This window comes from Schistocerca gregaria, chromosome 2, assembly GCF_023897955.1.
Source record: "Schistocerca gregaria isolate iqSchGreg1 chromosome 2, iqSchGreg1.2, whole genome shotgun sequence".
Lineage (NCBI taxonomy): Eukaryota > Metazoa > Arthropoda > Insecta > Orthoptera > Acrididae > Schistocerca > Schistocerca gregaria.
In genome coordinates this window covers 217,528,850-217,551,064 of record NC_064921.1, presented here as the reverse complement: position 1 = coordinate 217,551,064, position 22,215 = coordinate 217,528,850, and positions in this window count along the sequence as shown.

The window sequence follows — 22,215 nt, the reverse complement described above, 5'->3', positions numbered from 1 at the left end:
ACACAAAATGTCTCGAGATAATGAAACAATTAAAGCACATGAAAGGGGAACACCGCTTCCGACGTCGTGCCTCAGTCAGAGTGGGCTTCTCGAGCGCAAGGTAAAATGACGATTAGCAGGAGAGGAAGAAGGGTGAAGGGACGAATTAGCAGGAGAGAAACGGGAGAGTGCCTCCCGGCTGCTGTTTAATTCAGCGGCACTCTGCAAGCGGTGGGGCCGGGCTGCGGTTTTAATAACCGGGTCGCCCCCCAGCCGCAGGCGGTAAGTGCCGACTGCCGAGTCTCGGCAGATTATCGCGGGGCCGTGCCCTGTCCTCTGGATTAGGCCGGCGTGGGCCGCGAGTGGCGCTGACAGGTGAAACGGGATACACCGCGACTGTGGCGAGGCGCGGCGCGGCGCGGGCGGGGAATCCCCTTGGCACAGTATCGCCGGGTTGAAATCGATCACGGCGCGCCATCGACAACCACACGCTGCCCAGCATTGTCAGACGCAAAGGGATGCCGCGATCAATGGCGGCAGTTCGGCTGCCCCGCAGATGAGGAGAAATGATCTCTTCTTGCTGCAGAGCAATATCGACGCTGCGCCGAATAAAGCTCTTCACCGACGAAGGTATTCCTCGCCATCTCATGTAGGCCTACAACGAAATAACATTTTAACGAATAACCAACTTCGATTCCATCAGGAACTGTTGTGCACAGCGACCGTGGATTGTAAGGAAGGAGAGGCACACAGTAGTCAGTCACAGTCCCATTAGTTTTTATTATGTACATTTTTTTTTTCAAAATTACCGCTACCAGTCACAAACTTAGTCAGCTATCGTATTACTTATTTATTTATTGACATGTTTCGAGGGTTATATCCCATCATCAGGCTAAATGGCATTACAAAAATAACTTTACAATAAGGTCATACTGATGTTACATAGTGTTTTCGAAATGCTGTGGTCATCGTGTGGAAGAAGAGAAAACTTAGTAAGAGGCGATGTCACTTTGGAAGCTGGCTGGACTGATGATTGCAAAAAAAATGTTTTATAAGGGTCATTCACTTTGTTCTTCTGGCGTGGCAGTCCCGTTGTGATGCGTCGAGGTGTTTCCACTTCCGTGGCTCTCTTGGTGACTGCTCACATGTTGTCACTAACATAGCAGTAACTCGGAAAAACGATCGCAAACAGTTCTGTAGCGCAGTGTACATGTTGACTGTCGAAATACAGCAGTTTTTCTTCGACTATCGATTTGTCGATCTATGTGGTGTCAGATGTTTACATGTCTTCTGCACATTGTAATGGTACTTGAATTACGTAACCATTACGGCACCTCACCTCAACCTCTCGATACCAGCCATATTCTACTGTGTTTCTCTAAAATAGTTAACATACACTCCTGGAAATTGAAATAAGAACACCATGAATTCATTGTCCCAGGAAGAGGATACTTTATTGACACATTCCTGGGGTCAGATACATCACATGATCACACTGACAGAACCACAGGTACATAGACACAGGCAGCAGAGCATGCACAATGTCGGCACTAGTACAGTGTATATCCACCTTTCGCAGCAATGCAGGCTGCTATTCTCCCATGGAGACGATCGTAGAGATGCTGGATGTAGTCCTGTGGAACGGTTTGCCATGCCATTTCCACCTAGCGCCGCAGTTGGACCAGCGTTCGTGCTGGACTTGCAGACCGCGTGAGACGACGCTTCATCCATTCCCAAACATGCTCAATGGGGGTCAGATCCAGAGATCTTGCTGGCCAGGGTAGTTGACTTACACATTCTAGAGCACGTTGGGTGGCACGGGATACATGCGGACGTGCATTGTCCTGTTGGAAAAGCAAGTTCCCTTGCCGGTCTAGGAATGGTAGAACGATGGGTTCGATGACGGTTTGGATGTACCGTGCACTATTCAGTGTGCCCTCGACGATCACCAGAGGTGTATGGCCAGTGTAGGAGATCGCTCCCCACACCATGATGCCGGGTGTTGGCCCTGTGTGCCTCGGTCGTATGCAGTCCTGATTGTGGCGCTCACCTGCACGGCGCCAAACACGCATACGACCATCATTGGCACCAAGGCAGAAGCGACTCTCATCGCTGAAGACGACACGTCTCCATTCGTCCCTCCATTCACGCCTGTCGCGACACCACTGGAGGCGGGCTGCACGATGTTGGGGCGTGAGCGGAAGACGGCCTAACGGTGTGCGGGACCGTAGCCCAGCTTCATGGAGACGGTTGCGAATGGTCCTCGCCGATACCCCAGGAGCAACAGTGTCCCTAATTTGCTGGGAAGTGGCGGTGCGGTTCCCTACGGCACTGCGTAGGATCCTACGGTCTTGGCTTGCATCCGTGCGTCGCTGTGGTCCGGTCCCAGGTCGACAGGCACGTGCACCTTCCGCCGACCACTGGCGACAACATCGATGTACTGTGGAGACCTCACGCCCCACGTGTTGAGCAATTCGGCGGTACGTCCACCCGGCCTCCCGCATGCCCACTATACGCCCTCGCTCAAAGTCCGTCAACTGCACATAGAGTTCACGTCCACGCTGTCGCGGCATGCTACCAGTGTTAAAGACTGCGATGGAGCTCCGTATGCCACGGCAAACTGGCTGACAGTGACGGCGGCGGTGCACAAATGCTGCGCAGCTAGCGCCATTCGACGGCCAACACCGCGGTTCCTGGTGTGTCCGCTGTGCCGTGCGTGTGATCATTGCTTGTACAGCCCTCTCGCAGTGTCCGGAGCAAGTATGGTGGGTCTGACACACCGGTGTCAATGTGTTCTTTTTTCCATTTCCAGGAGTGTATTTCTGTGACAACATTCAGATTTGATTTCATTACTGTAGAGGTACTTCGATACGTCGATATGTATATATTGCAATGATATTATTCGTATGTGTATTCTTTCTTTTGTCACTATGATCTTTGACGTACTTGTAATCTGATTTTTGAGCGCGTAAGCAGTTATTAGGGAGTCAAGCTTTGGTCGTCATGTCAAAAAGACGCAAATTGTGGTTAGTTTATGAAGTGTGAACTTTAACAGTGAGGAAGATATTTTCAAGTATGTTTTATATTGTGGAGTGATGTTTTGGAACGAGTTACGTGATATTGCAACAAAAGTGATAAAAAAGAAGTGTAACTTAAATTCGGAATGCTGATTACTTTTTTACATCACCATAGTCCTAACTTGCAATAGTTTAATCTGCAAGAATGGTTTATGAATCACTTCTATAAAGCTTTTGAATATCGCAGAATAGCACCTTGGCCTCTTTGCATCTGAGCTTGGAATCATCACTACCTAGATTTTCGACGATTGAGCTATGAGTTCACAACGAGGCCAGCGTGGGAAACACGAAAAGATAATTGTCTAGTTTATCCATTATTTCAAAAAATGACTTTATTAACTGTGCTCTAATGATACCTGCCACATAATATAACTTTGTTGTTGCCCGAAAATGTAATATCTAGGAGCATGAGCAACACTACAATCATAATTAATTTTTTACCTTTGTTGTGGTAGGGTTCTTAGAACGTCCCGTTATCTAAAAAAAAAAAAAACTTTACACGTTTCTAGAGACAGTCACGGTCGAAAAATAGTCAAAATGGCTTAAAATAGTTTTTATTATGCTTGCTAATCTAGATTTCGGCTATAAATAGCCATCTTCAGTGTATTTTTGTTTCAATTCAACAGACTCGCGGCATTTCAAGTCACCAGGTGTATAGGCAGCAGCACACTCACAGCTATATCGAGGATGCAATGGTAGGTGGCGTGTGCGTTGGTGATTTGAAATGCTGTTGTACTGTGCTAGCAGGTGCAGATAGTGTAAAAGTGCGGAACTCAGTGAACATAGATCTGCTTTGTACAGCTGAAAAACACGTGAACCTCTACCTTTATTTTCACCTCTGCGACACACACCAAACTCACATTGAGGTGGTTTGAAATGCTGTTGTACTGTGCTAGCAGGTGCAGATAGTGTAAAAGTGCGGAACTCTGTGAACATAGATCTGCTTTGTACAGCTGAAAAACACGTGAACCCCACCTTTATTTTCACCTCTGCGACACACACCAAACTCACATTGAGGTGACAAAAGTCACGGAATATCTCTCAATATCGTATCGGACCTCCTTTTGCCAGGTGTACCGCAGTAACTCGATGCAGCATGAACTCAGTCGATGCACGTCCCTGCATAAATATTGCGCAGTCCACAATTGCGTAATTGTTGCCGTTGCAGGATTTTGTGCGCCAACTGACCTCTTGATTACGTCCCGCAAGGTTTGACGGGATTCACGTCCGGCCATCTGGGTGGCTAAATCATTCGCTCGAATTTTCCACAATGTTCTTCAAATCAATAGAGAACCATTGAGGCCCGGTGACATGGCACATTGTCATCAATAAAAATTCCATCGTTTTTTGACTGAAAATGGGCTCCAAGTAGCCAAACACAACCATTTCCAGTCAGTGATGGGTTCAGCTCGAGCAAAGAGCGCAAACCATGTAAACACAGCCCATACAGTTGTGGAGGCACCACCAACTTGCACAGTGCCTGTTGACAACTTGGGTCCACGACTTCGTACGATCTGCGCCACACTCGAGTCACACATCCAGGACATTCTAACTCCAATATCACTCATCTGAAAAGGCCACGGTTTTCCGGACGTCTGTAGTCTAATCCATAAGGTCACTAGTCAAGGAGTAGCGCTGCAGGCGAGGTCGTGTTGTTAGCAAAGGCAGTCGCAACGGTCGTCAGCTGCCACAGCCGATTAACGCCAACTTTCGCCTCATTATCGTAACTGATCCGACATCGATGTCTGCCGTTATTTGTTGCTTGTCTCATAGCAATAACAACTCCACGCAAACGCTAACGTTAAGGGAAGACGTTCGATGATAATACCAAGGGTGCCGCATTATCCTGCAGAGACAGTTTTGCTTCTGTGGCGCATCACAGTGTGACAGTGCAACACTCCCGGATACCCGAGCGCGTTATAGCGCCGCTCCTTGGACCCGGGATGAGATCCGGCCCCGGACCGGATCTGGCTCGCGAGTTAAAGACGAGAACTGGAAAGCTGGCCATCGTGGATCTGTTTTTTAGGCGATTTTCCACATCCAACTAGATAAATAGCGGCTAAACATCCATGTTCCGCCTTAGTTACTCGATAAGTAAACATTTTAGGTCCTAGACATGGTCCTCAGAGTTTTTTTTTTTTTTTTTTTTTTTTTTTTTTTTTTTTTTTTTTTATTATTATTCGGCATGTTAGCAGGAGCGCAATCCCGACTTCCAAAAATTATGCGCCCGCCGAAGGACGCGCTTTTTTTAATTAAATAATTTATTTATTAACATTACATCATTACAACATAATATGTTTACAACGATACATGGACAGAAATTACGTAGAATCGTTTAAAGAAAACAGAATGAAGACAAAAACAATTGAAATGTGTGTCACGTTATTCACAGAGTGCTTTTGGTAACAATCGTAAAAGAAATGTGTATGAATTTTGTAAGTTAAACAAATTTAAATAGGTGTATCATGTAATAACGTGGAAAAAAATCGAAAACTCTAATGAAAAATGGGAATCAAATGGATACTTCTAGCAAAGATATCATCCTCTGATAACGATACAATAACGCAACTGATAAACTGTTTGCAAATTTTCGCTGTACTTCGGTGAACGGTTCAGTTGTTGATGACCTTCCCACTGGTAGGCCATGTACTGCACGGCGTCACTCTGTTGTAACTCAAAAGTAGCGTAGGCAGTCTGCCCCAGTAGCCAGGCCACGGCGTTGCTCTTCGTTCTTGGCTGCAGTTTAAAACCGGGAAAGTAGTTGAGCGTAGAGGGGATACACAGATTCTAACCGCAGAGGGAAGATGAAGGGAGGGGAGTGGGGAGAGAAGTGGTGGAGTCGTGAAAATCATCAGCTCCTAACATTGCCTCAACCTACATAACAACGCCGATCCCATTCGAGAAGGAAGAAAAGGCAAAAAAAGAGAAAGGTAAAGAAGACAGCGTAGGAGCGAAATGGTGCGTTAAATGGAAACATATCCATAGTAAATGTACGCGCGTAGTCAAATCCTGCGAGGAAAACGTCTGAACTGCACACATAATCACAATAAAATTCTGGCGGCATACAGACCAAATGCAAAGTAGCGCCCAGAGGCAATGAAACAGTGCGAACCATTTAAGAAAGGCCCCACAGACTTGTATGATGCTGATCCACCATACAGGCCAGAACTTGAGCCATTCGATTTACATATCTGCGGCGAGCTGATACAGCATCTGTGAGAAAATAAATTTTCCAGTGATCAATACCTTCACAAAACAGTTCTCGAATATCTCCAAGGAGCGAACTTTTATCGTCGAGGAAGTGAACGATAGCCGGCCGCGGTGGTCTAGCGGTTCTAGGCGCTCAGTCCGGAACCGCGCGGCTGCTACTGTCGCAGTTTCGAATCCAGCCTCGGGCATGGATGTGTGTGATGTTAGGTTAGTTAGGTTTAAGTAGTTCTCAGTTTTAGGGGACTAATGACCACAGATGTTATGCCCCATAGCGCTCAGAGCCATTTGAACCATTTGAAGTGAACGATTGGTAGAACATTCTGACGGCGGTTTACAGAGGCCTGGTGGCTACGATGAAGAGCAACGTTATGTATCTGTGTCACTTTGAATACAGGGCAGCGTTGTATGAGAGATACTTGCCCTCCTATGGTAATGTGTTCTTAACTTTTGGAGCCCCTTCGTTTCTTGCGGCACCATTATTTGCACTAATACGGCTAGGCCAAGAATTGTTCCTGGGTAGAGATTACGAAAGCCAATATAACCAGCTAACTGATACGCAACATCTAATCAGTGTTATCTGCACTGTAGATTAACTTATTCCGGACTCCACTGGGATGGTCTTGTGCTTTCATGACAAGGTTTCATGTGTGAATTCTTCAAGAACAGGGATTGTAACTAAAAAAACAAAGGACTTAACTTTTTGATTCAGAGTGGGTCTTGGGTGTACCATTTTTTCTGAGGTTATGGATAAAAGTGCGCGTTTTTTGAGTAATACATGCTTGGTCATGACAAAGAGTGGAAACATAGGACGCCAATACGAAATCATTCATTCAGGTGTAAATCTTTTTCTGCTAGACTCAGCTCATAGAGCTTCAGATCTGCTGAAGTATTCACTGTCTACTTTTGAATGTTTGTTTATTGTCTCAACCTGTGTTGCACTACCAATGAACGTATTGTTCAGTTCCACCTAGTTGTAAGAAATTTATTTTCTTATCATGAAGGGCAGCGCCTGGCACAAACATATCTCACCGACATGTTCAAGAAGAGAGCACACCCACCTGGAATGGAGTACCTAGTTCTTGCCCTCTGCACTTTCCTGATCTCCACCCTACCGACTTTTTGCAGTAAGGTTGCATAAAGGCCATTACGTTCTCGGTGCCGACAGGTTTAGTAGATTAACTCACTGACCGCGTCTTTAAGACGCTTGAAATCTTACGAAGTTTCATCATTTGTGACAAAGACTTCACCTTTAAAGTTGCTTGTGAATTATTTTGCATTCTCGAAGCTGTGAAGGTACTGGTTTGATTTTTCATGTCAAATGAAAATTTCGTACAGCACTCGTCGCCGGGTGGATTCAGCCGCCTCACGGAGTCATATCATCCTTTTAGTAATAGCCCAGTGCCACCTTGACTTCTAATTCAACTCCACACGGAATCTTGAAATGTGCAAAATCTGTGAGGCTACCACCTTACTATTAGTCAAAAAATGGCTCTGAGCACTATGGGATTTAAATCTGAGGTCTTCAGTCCCCTAGAACTTACCACTACTTAAACCTAACTAACCTAAGGACATCACACACATCCATGCCAAAGGCAGGATTCGAACCTGCGACCGTAGTACTATTAGTCGTTCAGAAAAATATCACACACATAATTCTCGACATAACAGGGGCAGACAGGCGCAAGAACTATCGCACAATCAGCTTAGCAGCTCCTGTACCCAACATCCTCATAAGAACAATATGCAGAGGAATGGAAAATAAAATTAAGGATCTGTCACACAATGGTGACTTTTGCTTTATGAAGGCACCAGAGTTGCAATTCTGAATTGCGCTTGATAATGGAAGCAAGACTGAGGGAAAATCAGGACACGGCCGTAGTATTTTTCGACCTAGAAAAAGCGTTCGACAATGTAATATAGAGCAACATATTCGAAATTCTGGGAAAAATAATAGTAAACTATAGGGGAAAGACAGATTAAAAAAGAATGTAAGACAGGGCTGCAGTCTTTCGCCCCAATATATCAGTCTACATATTGAAGAAGTAATGACAGAAATAAAAGAAAGGTTGAAGAGTGGGATGAAAAATTCAGGGTAAAAAGGTATCAGTGTTAAGTTCCGCGGATGATATGTAGTCCTCAGTGAAAGTGAAGAAGAGTTACGGGATCTGTTGAACTGATGAACAGTCTACCGAATACAGATTATGAAATAAGAGTAAACCAGAAAAAGACAAACTTACAGAGACGTAGCAGAAACGAGAATAGTGAGAAACTTAGTGTCAGAATTGGTGATCACGAGCTATACGTAGTACAGGAATTCTGTAACCTACACAGTAAAATAAGCATTGATGGACGAAGAATAGAGGACATGGAAAGTAGACTAAGACAGGCAGAGAGTGCACTCCTGGCCAAGAGAATTCCACTAGTATCAAATACAGGCATTAATTTCAGGAAGAAATATCTGAGAATGTACGTTTGGACCACAGCATTGTATGATAGTGTGGACAGTGGTAAAACCAGAACAGAAGAGCGTCTAACATGTGGTGCCACAGGAGAATGTTGAAAATTAGGTGGACTGATAAGATAAGAAATGTGGAGATCCTCCGCAGAATCGCCGCGGAAAGAAAACTTATGGAAAGCAATAACAAGAACAACGGGCAGGACGATAGAACATGCGTTAAGACGTCACTGAATAACCTTCACGGTGCTAGAAGGAGCTGTAGAGGATGTAAGCTGTAGGAGAAGACAGATAGGAACTCAGCCAACAAGTAATTGAGTACGTGTGATTGAAGTGAAGTGGTTGCCACAGGAGAGGAGTTCAAGGTGGACAGCATAGAACGACACATAGGCTTCTCCTCTCGAATAGCGAAAAGGGGGCCGCCGAGATAGACGTCCTCATCTGACGGACGGATGACTACCAATAGTGTCATTTCATGAGACGCTGCGGGGAAGATTGGAATTTAATCAAAGTCATACGCTCAAAGACTGATGATGAGGAACTTTACTCCATCACCTCTTCTGCCCATGTTGGCCAAATATTGGCACTTAAAATTCCATCCACCTCCAGAATTCGAACTGGCTTACCTCCGAGTCGGACGCCACCGCACAGCCGTTCATTAGCGATCTCGGCTATAGAGGCGTGTTATTATTTTAATATAGATTTTTCATCGACCCAATCTGATGCTTTTGTAGCCTGCGCATTGAGAAGAAAGTTCACCACAAGGAAATAAAAATGAAGTGTCAATTCTCACAAGACCACAGAAGTACTTTCCAAATTTTCTGTCCACTGATTAGATGAAGAATAATTCTCAAAATATCACTCTCTATTACCCCTGCACCGTCTAAATTTAGAAACACCCATTCGCAAATAAATTTAAAACCACGTTGAAACAAGCAGCTAGCCTTTTTTCTTTTCTTGTACCTGTATTACAATACCTTTTTTCTGAAAACTACAACGCGAAGGAGTAATCAACCGAATAAAGTGATAAGAGGCAAATAAATAACAACATTTTTTACGCTTTTCGGAAGATATTTAGAAAGTGGATCACAGTGCTAAGGCCTGTAGTGGGAACATCAACCATGAACATTTATTTCTCATTAGCATAAAGGAAGATTAGTGTCTAACATCAAATAGGCAACAAGATCGTTAGACAGAGCACGAGATCGGACTGGACGAGGTAATCAACAGCGACAAATGTGTGTGTGAATTCCTAAGGGACCAAACTGCTGAGGTCACCGGTCCCTAGTCTTATACACTACTTAAAATAACTTATGCTAAGGACAACACACACAACCATGACCGAGGGAGGTCTCGAACATCCGGCGGGAGGGGCTGCGCAATCCGTGACATGGCGCCTCAAACTGCGGGGTCACTCGCGGCTTCAACTGTGACACTTGAAAGGAAAAAGGAAAAGAGAAATCACAGGTATTATAAATCTGTTTCCGTCGTCGGGGATTACAGACCTACTCGTTCAGAATGCAGTTCCACTTAACTGTCTAGCAAACGTAGTTGGAAACAGCCTGAACGAGTTCTTAGCACTTTGCGAAGAGTCGAAATAAAACTGTACTTACATTTAGAGCACTCTTGGAAGTTTCATCTCCCTGCTTCGATGGAGACAGGGCAGTATGCATTCTTTTTCGATCCTAGCAGCAATTATTTTCGTCTGGTGTATTGTGTCTCTACCGCTGTACCCTTTTTTTTACATTCACTAAAAACACACACAGACAGACACACGCACATTCATTTACTCATTCTTATCAGCTGATCCTTTGCAGTGACATGAATCTAAATGCATATACAGCTCCACGAATCATAAATTCACTGCGCAGTTGATTCCTCCCCCCGCCCCCACCCCTCCCCCGTATCTAGTAGCTGGCAGCACACGGCTCTTGTATTCACGTCACCACTAGAGTGTGCTTATCGGCCAGTTTTGCAGACACAATGACACAGTGACACAGCAAAGGGCATTGTGGTGACCCGAACTGTAGCGGCAACAAGATCTTGGAGCCAGTACCTGTGGGCCATGGTCAGCGGTGCAGTCTTCTGTGTGGAGGCTGGGCCCTGCATGGCACTATGGCTGGTCCTGTGTGTACATCGACATGGCTAGCACAGGGAAATTCCAGTGTGCGGGACACCATGCTGACAGAGATTGGGGTAGCCGCTGTCGCTATCGGACGTGTAGCTTGGTGAAGTAGAGGAATTCAGAATGGCCAACAAGGGAAGAAACTGAAACGTCTGTTAGATTCGTTTCCTACTATTTGTTAAGTATTTCGTGCTGTGACACTCAATTATTAGTAATTTAGTTCAGTACTTCCTATTTGTTTCCATACAGTGGTACACAATTAGATTAAAGTAAAATTTTTCCGATAATCTTCTAATCCTATATACATTACCTTCTTTTTCTGCTCCCAAATTTGTATGAATGAGTGAGTGAGTGTGTATGTAGAACTTGTCTTACACATTGTAGCAGTACAGCATCTGGCTGTCTGCTGTGGTAGCAACAGTGTAGCCAATGTAGCTTTCTCAGTCAACGCAAAGAGATTTCGGCAGTCATTCGACAGTAGTTAATTTGGTGGCGGAAATGAGCCCTCTGGTTTCTTCTGGCTAAGTGGGCGGAGTGCGTTGCAAGGAGAGCGTGCTCTCGTCATTCTGGAATTTGGGTGAGTGAAGATGCTAGTATTAAGAGCGACTTGGCATCCGTGAGTATGTTAATTTTTGATAGTGTGTAGCTATTCTAATGTACGCGTTTGATTTTCTAGTCAATTTTAAAGTACTGTAATCTAGTCCATACAATTTGCACAATGTACTCAAGAGTATATTTTCTATATTTAGTAAGTTTTTGCGGTCCTTGCTTTGTGTAAGCAGAACACTTGATGTAGGAAGTTCGTTACTCCAGCACAGGCTTAGAATTAAGTAACCTGACTTTTCTTTTGCCTGTAATGTATGTGTGAACTTTTCTCGTGTGTGTGTGTGTGTGTGTGTGTGTGTGTGTGTGTGTGTGTGTGCTACTCCTGTTTTTCATTTCGTTTCAGTTTTAAGATCGTGTAGTTTTTTTCATACCACAAGGTGGAGATTTTATCATGAGTAATTTCATTACCATCTTGAATAATTTTTATTCTTAAATACGCATGATATTTTATTGCTATTGGTGTCTAAACGGTTTACATTTGTGTTCTTAAAAGTTTCAAGATTCTTAATAATTTTGCTTTCTTCATGACTATTTACGGCATTTGCGGGTTTCAGGACACTGTAACTTAGTTTCACGTGCAAGGTGATGGAGATAAACTACATTGTCGGAAAGTGTTCCATAGTATTTTTATTCACAATAGTTGAATCACAGCGATAGGGATGAACCTCTGAGCCCTTGACTTACTGTGATGGGCGAAATATGTTTTATTTCTATTCTTGTGTATGTGAATCGTGTATGTTTGTGTGAACTTTTCAAATGGGCACCTAAGATTTCCTTTTCGTTTATCACTGCAGTGTGCCTCATCACTCAGTGTAATACCAATACATATGAGTTAATTAAATAACAGACAGATCAAAGTTTAGAATTACTTTGTGTATTTTAATATGATGTTTTATTTTAGGAAACTACGTTAAATTATGATGACTGTTTCTCAGACAAATCCGCCCCCTTTTGTAAGATTATTTTTAACAAATTTCACCCGGCGTTTCTGAAACGCAAAAGGCAGGCCTATCTTTGTAGACGTTCATTATTTTATTCTTTTTGTTGGAGCTTAAAGAACCTACTTGCTCTGAATTATTTGGTTTAATGGTTGTACTTAAATTGTTCCCATATGCTCATTCCATATACTCACTTGGATCTTTTTAATAATATTAACACGTTAGTTATGCTTAGCAATTCAGTGATTAACTCAGGTCTTCTCCCAATTTTAATAAAATTGGGTGGCGACCCATAAAAATTTTGTGTCGCAGTAAACTTACAGTAGATTGCAGGGTTTCACATTGGCTAATTTTCTCCAGTTTCTGTTTCCAAATCGCTCTCTAGATAACCATTCAGCCACTAAAAACCATGTAACACTACTAGGAACTTGGAGTACAAGAACAACTATCTGGAGGGACGAAGCAGGACTCGTGGCATGGTGTATAGATGGCTTCGGCTGGTGGAGGCTTGCTTTCAACACAGGACATTGTCCCAGCTGGCGAAGCGGTTGGTGCTCGGCTTCGTGGAGCTAGGAAACACAGCGCCACTCAGACTGAATGGTTGGCTACAGCAGAGTTTTTTTGGGTGCGACAGCTATAGGAGAGCATGCTTGCTGTGACAAGCGCTAGCTTGTAGTGCACATAACTGACTCACGTCTGGCCTTATTAAGTCAGCTAGTTTTTGCATTGGTGAAGAGCGATGAGGTTGCCTAGAGTACTCAGTTGAAACAGTTCTTCTTCTTGCTAGTGTGTCTAATGCGATTTTATTTGTCATTGCTGCTGGGTTTCATTGCCTTAGTGTTCTTATCTTTCAAGTGCATTTGTGTGTACATATGATAAGTTTTATTGGGAATTCTGTCTCCCTTTTACTGCCTGCCTGATTTTAAGTAAGGTGTCAGCTTTGGCTGTGGATAATTAGGATTTGCTTATGGGACAAGATCTTTTACTGTGTATTCCTGTATTCTCCTCTGATTGTGTGCAGTTATTTGCGTCTGTTAATTCATGGCCCTTTTATTGTAGGGCTGAATGAATTCAGAGGGGATGATTTACTATTACTCTCTTGTACCATATTGGGTGTTAGTGTTATGTAATAGTGGTGGAATGAAGTTTCATTTCTGTTAATAGTGGCAGCCAAATAAAATTTAAGTAAGACTCTGTTACTCCTCCAATTGTACTCTCCAATTTTGGTACTAGAAACGACTAATGCATGTAAATCATTATTTCACAGAACAGAGAAGCAAACAGCAGACAGGACCAAAATATTGTGAACCCGATTAAAAAGTAGAATTTCAAAATAATTGTTTATAATCCTAGATTATCTTTGTAGTAATGAGTGCTCCAAACAAATATCTGACTAAAAATCTGACTAGACACCGAGACCACAGAAAGTTGTAGACAAATTATCGTTACTGTAATTACCGGCGCCTGCAGTTCCAGTTACGACAAAAGTAAAGTTCTCCAAGTTGCCTCAGAAGTTTTTTACGGCAGCTAAGCCTATCTTCCACTTATCTTTTGGGCTCTTCTGCGTGTCCGCCCAGCAAAGCGCAATACATCAATTCAATAAAGCGTCGCTCAGTATCTCTACTCTGCTGTGTGGTGCAGTCTTTCATCACTCTTAAGATACCACTAGCGTAAATCCCGACACATTATTTGCAAAATGTACGTTATTCGCAGTATTTGTAAAGTGATGATGATGATGAGTCCCATACTCCGTTTACCGAGCGTAGGGGAGCGACGCGGGAGACCCGCGCCGCCATACTAGGCAAGGTCCTAGTGGAGGTGGTTTGCCATTGCCTTCCTCCGACCGTAATGGGGATGATTGATGATGATGATGAAGACGACACAAACACCCAGTCATCACGAGGCAGGTGAAAAATCCCTGACCCCGCCGGGAATCGAACCCGGGACCCCGTGCTCGGGAAGCGAGAACGCTACCGCGAGACCACGAGCTGCGGACATTTGTAAAGTAACAAAATAATATTTTCTATATTAATTCATATCTTTGTCGTTGTATCATCATGTCGACTACGTTCCTATGTTAAGGGTTTCTGTACAAAAACTACAAAAGTGGAATTGTATGAGTCAATTGTGTGTAATATTTGTTATGAGAAGCTATTTTTTTTTTTTTTTTGCTATAAAGACAAAATTTTCTGATTTTGTGACACTATAAAATATAAATGTAAATAACTGATCTTTACCTAACGCAAGATAATGCTGTTTCTGAACTTGGTTTTTTTTCCATTCAAGTAGGAAAGATACAATGCCGTTTACTTTGGTGCCTCTTCTTGCCTAGTCGCAGTGATGGCGTAGCACTTGTGAGTCAGTCGTGGTCAGGCTATCTCAAGTAGACACTCGCAACGAGAGGTAGTGATCTACTGCGAACTGCGTTGCGCGATGTTGATCGAAAGACTCAGCTCTCTTTAATTATATTTCTGTGGTGTCTTTATATATCATTGCCTTGGATGTAAGATTTTTTAAGCCTAAAAAAAGCTAACACTGCTCGTTCTACAAGTTCAGTGAGCATGATGGTTATGGAAAACCAATACGACTAGCTGGAACTGTATTTGCGGTAAGAGACAGGAAGAAGCTGCAGTGAATGTACTACTTGCTGCTCATTCGTCAGTACATCATGAAAAGGGAAGAACGTTTATAAATCTGTTGAATTGCAAAATATATGAAGATTCTTTATAGTTGTAGTCTCTATTTTTGAAAAATCCGTTAGTCTTGTTAAAAGTATCTCACTGTCAGTATAAATTACTTTGGACTGATCTTTTTCTGGATTCCTTTCAGCACCTCTTACAGTCGCATGTTGATTGGAAAGTAATTTTATGTCCTTTTCCTTCGAAAAGAGAAACAACTGTTACGCAAAGCAAATTTTATTTTTGTGCACTTAGCATAAGATCCATATTACTAGTCTACTAACACAGTAAAATAACTGGAAATGTCACAATTGGTAGGGGATTCAGTAGGTTCCTATGATTACAAAGAACTGTAGCAACGATAATGGTTTTATGGTTACTTGGTTTTTAATGTCTTTGGACAGTGCTTTGAAACAGTCAATAATTTCCTTTTGGTTACATTTCATTATGCAAATATTCTCTATGCCTGACTATAAAAAGTGATGAAACAGTGACTGCTTGAATCATTTTGGTTTTCAATGAAGTAAACACCAAAAGTCTTATGCCGTGTTCGAATAATGGCGCTTCAGTCATGATTCATAAATATTTTTATATGTCCCTACAAAATTCGCGACTGTTTTCTTGATTACTTAAGGTTCTTACAAGAGCATTTTCGTACGGTATGGCTATAATTGTTCCCGCCCCAGAAGTGAATGCAGGCGCTACTATTTACTAGATAAAGCAAACTTATTTAAAATTTAACCCGAGTAAGCAGTGAAGCGCTCGTGAAAAGGGTTTTGACAACGACTTCATCAGCAGCGTTAAATTGTGGAATTGTCAGATGCATACGGAAGTCGGCAAATCGCATAGATACCAAAAAAGTTACCGATGTTTCGCCACAATCCGCACCGACGAGAGGGAGGGGGGTGGGGCGCCAGCAGAACCCCACACTGGCTCCCAACTCTGCAGCTCTGACGCACGGAGTGACACTAGCCCCAGTTTGTGACCTCCGATGAAGAAGACAACATCGACCTGTTAGGGTTCATGTGTTACTCATGTTTTAGATGGAACTGTGCCTTTGAATATAGAGATATTTGTATTTGCAAAGAAGAGTTCACTAAATGTTTGCATCAAGTGATACTTTAATATACAAAGACAGGTTATTCGCCACACTTCTGTAGCTAATAATTGTACAAAGCTATGTAAATCATTCTATTATTCTCGTAATAAAGTGAACTAGTATTTTATATGTTGTGCTTCCAATCAACCATCTCCCAGAGCAACCAAAGAACACACAGGTATGACCAGACGATTGCAGTTTCTGTCTGTCTGTCTGTTAGCGAGACATCAGCTTAATAAGTGGTGGATGCAAAATGCTAACGCGAATTATTTACAGGAGAATGAAAATACTGGTAGAAACCTACTCAGGTTACGTCAGTTTCGCGGTCAAAGAGTTATAGGAACGCTTGGAGCAGTCTGACCTTACCACTTAGACTGTTGAAAGGCAAGAGTACGTTCGTAGCATTTGTAGATACGGATAAAGTACCTGGGAATCTGTCTGGACTACACTCCTTCAAATTCTGTCGGTATCAGAGATGAAATACAGGGAGTGAAATGTTATATACAAACAGTATAGAAACCAGACAGCAATCCTAACATTGGAAGAGATGAAATAAAGGCAATAGTTGATCATGATTGTAACCTATGCTCCATGTTATTTAATCTACACATTAAACAAGTAGTAACGCAAAACCAAGGAGATATGTGAAAATAGAATTAAAGTTCAATATGTTGAAATAAAAACTTGAAATGTGCCGTTGACGTTGTAGTTCTGGCAGGGACCGCAATAGATTTGGCAGATCAGTTGAATGTAACATACAGTGTCCAAACAAATGTTACAAGATGAGCATCAATCAAACTAAAACGAATAAAACAGGCAGAATCAGATTAGGAACTGAGAAACAGAGAGCCCTGGAGAAGTTTTGCTATTTGGAGAAGAAAGTAACTGGCGATGGGAGAAACAGAGAGAATGTAATATGCAAACTGGCAATAGAAAGAAAACTTTTTCTCAAAAACGGAAATATCATTACGTCAAATACAAAATTTACTTGTTAGTAACTTGTCTGGAAGTATTTGTCTGGAGAATAGGCTTATTCAGGAGTGAAACGTGGACAATGCACATCACAGAAAAATTACTGTAGCAGGTTTTGGAATATGGAACCACAGAAGAATGCTAAACATGGATGTGTCGGATAGCAAATGAGGCAGTGCTGAATCGAATTGAGGAAAAAGGAAGTTTGTAGCATAACCTGACTAGAAGAAAGGAACTATTGACAGGACGCTTCCTGAAAGATAAACAGAAGTTTCGCAATAGTTCGTAAAGCTTCTAACAAATGGCGCTGTAATTGGTTACGTAGTGCCTATAAACAGTGAGGGCGCAGCTCAGAGCCATCAGTTCCGATGAAACTTGATAGGAGGTTAGCACACCGAACTCCTCTTCAAACTTCAGACCTATGTTCTCCCCATCAACTTCGTCCGTCTCGTTGCTTCATTCCTCTCCCATCGTCCCTCCTATGTGACTATCCACAATTCACACTCCTGTACTTTCTACCCTTCTGCTGGTGTGCCCCAAGGTTCTGTCCTTTCCCCTCTCCTCTATCTCCCGTACACTGCTGATATGCCCAAACCTCCCCCTCCTGTTCATCTTCTCCAGTTCGTTGATGACACCGCCTTCCTAGCCCTTTATCCTACCCTTCAACAGTCCCAACGTACCCTCCAAACCCACCTTGACCTATTCACCGCTTGGTGCAACCAGTGGTTCCTCCACGTTAATCCCTCCAAGACCCAGGCGATCATCATAGGCCGCACCACCCGCTCCTTCCACCTCCATGATTTCTACCTCACCATTTATGGCCGTCCTATCCACCTCACTCCTACCTTCAAATACCTTGGCCTCACACTCGACCGCCACCTCACCTGGACTCCCCATCTCCTTACCATCCAAAACAAAGCTCACTACCGTCTCTGCCTCCGCCTCCTGAAACTCCTGTCCGGCTGGACGTGGGGTCTGCATCCTTCCACCATCCTTCACACCTACAAATCCTTGATCCGCCCCATCCTCTGTTATGCCAGCGTCGCTTGGATTTCCGCCCCTTCCTGGTTCTATCAAGCCCACCAAATCCTCGAACGCCATGCGCTCTGCCTCGCCTTCCGCATCCACCTTCCCTCTCCGATGCGCATCCTCTACGACCTGATCCCCTTCCCCCACCTTCTCCTTTTCCCTTGAACACATCCGCACACTCTATATTGTCCACCGCCTTGATCCCCCTCACTCCCGGGTTTCTCCCATCCTCTCAACCCCCAACAAGTTGCCACGTCTTTACCGTTGTGTCCCACCCTCTCCCCATCTCCACATCCTTCATCTCCTTTCCCAACACAACTTTCACCGTCTACCCCTCCCGGATGATGAGCTTCGCCCTGACATCTACCCTTCCTACCAACTCTAACCCCTTCTTCCTGCCTCCTCCTCTGGGCTCCCTTTCCTCCCCCTCCCTCCTCCTGAGCGGCTTCCCCCTCCTACTCCCCCTCCATCTCTTGTGCCTCCTTGCAGTGTCTCTGCGCTCCCTCCTGCCCTGTCTTCCCTCTTCCTCTGCCGCCCCACATGTCTCCTGCCTCTTCGTGAACCCACTGATGCCCCTCCTCTCTTCATCCCGCCACTTCCCCAGCTGCCCCTTGCTCTCCCCTCCTTTTCCACACTCTCTTACCTTTTCCCTCGGCAAGTCCCACCTGGCAGTTTTATTGTTCGTCATGTGTGCTCCAAGTGGGTTTTAAGTGTGTTGTTCCAGAGTGTTTTTACTACTGTGCCCGACTTTTAACCTGTGACTGCGCATTCAGTGTCTTCTCTGTGTTTTAAGAATCGCCAATTGTGTTTTTTAACTTTCTGGTGACTTGTTTCAACTGTCCCCCATAAACGTCTCCATGTCAGTGTATATTTTACCTCCATTTTCTCCCCTTACTCTGTCTTATGTTCCCCTTTTTTATCTCCTTATGTATGTATCATTTTATTCTTGTTTTAGTTGTAGTGTCACTCGGCTGAAGAGCGGCGGATTGTGCCGCTGACAGCCCTCCCCTGTCCATAATGGGCAGGGGAATGAAATCACAATAAAGAAAAAAAATATAGCACACCAAAGGAAGATATTGGAATGACGTATTCCACTGTGTAAAGATAAAAAAAACAGTCCTACTGCCACACAGGACAGTTTTCAAACTCGACTGAACGTTCCAACTATTCGCAAACTCTTCACAAAATTCCAATGGACAGCCAGCGTCTTGTAGAGAATATTGGTCCTAGTTGAACTGTAGAACCTCCTAAAAATGTCGCCACAGTTTCTAGAATTATTTAGCAAAAGCCAAGGAAATCTGGCCGGAGAACTGCAGCAGAGATTATTATTATTACTATTATTACAGAGCCTACACAAGTTTCCGTTCAAAACTCGATGCGTCCAGGCCATACCCATAGAATCTGTGCTTGCAGAGGGTTGAATTTGCGAACCAGATTCTCTCAATGATTAATAATGAAGGATCTGATACTGGCAGCCTCTTACTTACAGAGGGAGCACACTTCCACCTCACTGGAGTATGAATAAACAAAACTGGCGAAAACAATCCCTATTTGAGTAAAGCGAAACCACAGTATTCTCATGTTGTGACTGACAATTCGCAATTTTTCACAAACACAACTTTTATTTATGTACGTTTAGGAGGTTGATGACTGAAGAACAAAAGAAAGTTAACAATAACGATGCCAATAAAAGTCTCCTAATTGAGATAAACAAAAAGTTCACTTCTAATTTTCCACAAAAGTTCGTGGTAACACACACACACACTAGTAAAGTCCAAGTAAGAGACGAAGACATAATCTTTAGCGGTCGAAGTCCACGAGGTCGGCATCCGGAGTGCACTGAACTTCGGGGTTGGCTGTAGCCCCCAAATAGCTGTCTCCAGCCAATCAGGTTTTAGCGTAGTGATACTTCCTGCAAGTTCCCCCTGCAGGAATTAGTGCTCGGAATGTCTGTTTCCATTATTACTTTTGATTCTAATTTGTTTTCCAAACAAATGTAAGTTCGTGTCTTTACTTCTCGTACTCCCTCGCTCGCCGTAGCCTCTTAATGAACGGATGGAATAAAATGCGGTGTCTCATTACGACTGTTTGAATAACTTGTACTATATTAATCTGAATATTTACATTATTCGTTTGTATTATTTAATTTACTCCTTAATCTTTTTCAGCAAATATTCGTTGTTGGTCGACTTAATACGATGATGCAATGAGACGGCCGCCATTGCCGGAGCCTTAAATGCTCACTGAAAGTTCCATTAACGGAACCTATCTTCATCCAGTTGAAGTCCGATTTATAAGCGACATTTTGATTCTGATGGTTAAAACTGGTTAATCATCTTTCCACCGTCACGCATCACCGTGTTGAAGATAGGCGTAAACTTAGACTTTGCGGTTTTCGTCATCATTGTAATAGCGCTTTCTCCTTTTTGGCTTTTATATTCTCTACAGCAGGTATTAAACAGCTTACTAAAAGGTAAGAACGATTATAATCTCCGTTGAGATACTACAGGATGAGAGGGCAAATTTCGTTGTTCGTTTGCACGACCTCCTCACTGCGAGTGATGGACACTTCGATAAGATGTGATTCTAAAGACTGTTTATGGAAGACGCAAGATGTAATTGTTCGATCTGTACAGTGGGCAGCAGTTCAGTCATAAACATACCTTTTGTTGAACCCGTCTGTTGTTTTTGAGATGTTTAATTCTGAAATCAGGAACTGCTTCGCGATTCACCCTGTGTACGGAGAGAGAGGGGGCGGGGGACCTCCATACTGAAGTAAATTTGTTGGCCTAGGAACACGTCAAAGAGAAAAAAAAAGAAAAGAAAAACAGTAATACTGGTTTCATAAAGAAGCCGCTGTATAACATGTAGACATATTCCTTCTCGAAAAAAGCAGCTGAAATTTGCACGCTAGCGCACGCAAAAGCGGCCTTGGCGTTTATGTTGCCATCCGTACCTGGCGGCAGAGGCAGCAGCGGCTGAAGCACCCGCTGCGCAGTGCACGTGGTTTTAATGCGATTACACGCGCTTCGAAAGAGCGCCCGCGGGGCTCCGGTGCTGGCGGGGGCGGCAGGAGAGCGGCCCTAAATTCTCTTTTAGGCCGTAAACACTTTGGGGACGCGCATTTTGGTTGCGCATAGCAAACACGGACAGCGCGCCCGGCGCCGGACACCGCCTGCCGAGTAGCTAAATCAAACGTGGAGCCGTCGCGCCGCGCCGCGCCGCGCCGCTCTTCTGTCTGGCGCCACTCTGCGCGGGACTTCCGAAGCTGCTCCACTCACCTACAGACGTCACACAGTCTACTGATAGCCTCGAGAGACTACTATACTCTTCCTTTTACTGGTCAAGATATATATACCAACGTTGTTGTTGTTGTGGTCTTCAGTCCAGAGACTGGTTTGATGCAGCTCTCCATGCTACTGTGCAAGTTGTTTCATCTCCCAGAACCTACTGCAACCCACATCCTTCTGAACCTGCATAGTGTATTCATCTCTTGGTCTCCGTCTACGATTTTTACCGTTCACGCTGCCCTCCAATACTAAATTGGTGATCCCCTGATGCCTCAGAACATGTCCTACCAACCAACCCCTTCTTCTAGTCAAGTTGTGCAATAAATTTCTCTTCTCCCTAATTATATTCACTACCTACTCAGTAGTTGTATGATCTACCCATCTAATCGTCAGCATTCTTCTGTAGCACCACATTTCAAAAGCTTCTATTCTCTTCTTGTCAAAATTATTTATTGTCCACTTTTCACTTCCATACATGGGCACACTACCAACACTACCAACCAATTGCCAGTCACATACTTTCAGAAACGGCTTCCTGACTCTTAAATCTATACCCGATGGTAACAAATATCTCTACTTCAGAAACGCTCTCCTTGCCATTGCCAGTCTACATTTTATATCCTCTCTATTTCGACCATCAACAGTAATTTTGCTCCCCAAATAGCAAAACTCATTCACTTCTTTGTCTCACTTCGTAATTAATTCCTTCAGCATCATCTGACTAAATTCCTCGTTTTGCTTTTGTTCATGTTCATCT